Raw genomic sequence first — 1,446 nt, 5'->3', positions numbered from 1 at the left:
CCACCAGCTCCACCATTGCGATTACCGAATGGGATAATACTCACCGCCACAGATTAATGACCATCATTACCGTCTCGGAATAGATACAAGCACATCGAGCTTCATCTGATCAGCTGGATGAATTTCACCTTGAAGGGGCCCAATCCAAAAGTTCCGGAGGTCATCTCCTGGAACTCTCAAGAACAAGGCCCATCTAACATGCAAACTCTGCTACTGCGCAAACATAGGTTGCAATTAAAGAGAAATTGCAAGGCCGTCACAGAGAGATCTCCCCATTCACTTGTGACGCGACGCACAATCCAAGGGCTAGACGCGAGCTCGCCCTTGAAAGGCCACTTTCCAAGGCATCCCCCGATGACACATTAGAACGACAACCGCTGTCAAACCATTTCCCAATGTTGTGCCGATCGAGTTGGCACAGAGCCGCTAGACGAGGGCTCCCATTTTAGATCGAGTTTAAAAATCACCAAGAAGACGTGGTGAGGGCTGGCAACCGCTGCCAAACCTTTTTCTGAAATTGCGCCAGCTGAGTGACTAGAAAACATGCTTTACGTGATAGGCATGCAAAAAATTTTGCTAGAGCGCCAAGCACCCACCTCATGGCCAGAGACAAGGGCTCGCCATTAGATCAACTTTGAAATCGCTGAACAGACACGCTGTAGAATGGCAACTGCTGCCAAGTCTCTTTCGTAGTTGCGTCGGTCGAGTGATCGAAGAAGGTGATCTAAGAGAGGGTCCAAGCATAGGCATTCGTCGGGGGATTCGCGCCGATGGCATAAATTTATGCAATACCCGAGCAACACTGGACAGAGGTGCTAGACGAGGGCTCTTGTTTTAGATCGAGTTTTAAAATCACCGAGTAGACACGGTGAGTGCTGGCAACCGCTGCCAAACCTTTTTCCGAAATTACGCCATCTGAGTGACAAGAAAACATGATCTAAAGGAGAGTCTAGGAATAGCACCCTCAAGGGTGGGCTTCATGCCCCTCTAATTGATTCAACGTTGGCGTCCACCGTTTCAAAATCTGACATATCCATCCGCCCTGACAGCGGCGTTGAATCAATGAGGGGGCACAGGAGAGGCTCGCGGCAACCACCTCTCCCTTTGTAGCCGCGATAGGCACGCAAAAAATTTTGCTAGAGTGCCAAGCACCCACCTCATGGCTAGAGACAAGGGCTCGCCATTAGATCAACTTCGAAATCGCTGAACAGACGCGCTGTAGAATGGTAACCGCTGCCAAGTCTCTTCCGTAGTTGCGTCAGTTGAGTGATCGAACAAGGTGATCTAAGAGAGGGTCCAAGCGTAGGAATTCGTTGGGGGATTCACGCCGATGGCATAAATTTATGCAATACCCGAGCAACACCGGACGGAGGTGCTAGACGAGGGCTCCCATTTTAGATCGAGTTTTAAAATCACCAAGTAGACGCGGTGAGGGCTGGCAACCGC

The sequence above is a fragment of the Cupressus sempervirens genome, chromosome 2, assembly GCF_028749045.1.
Source record: "Cupressus sempervirens isolate cs-2001-9-10 chromosome 2, ASM2874904v1, whole genome shotgun sequence".
Taxonomy (NCBI): domain Eukaryota; kingdom Viridiplantae; phylum Streptophyta; class Pinopsida; order Cupressales; family Cupressaceae; genus Cupressus; species Cupressus sempervirens.
This window is presented reverse-complemented; position numbering follows the sequence as displayed.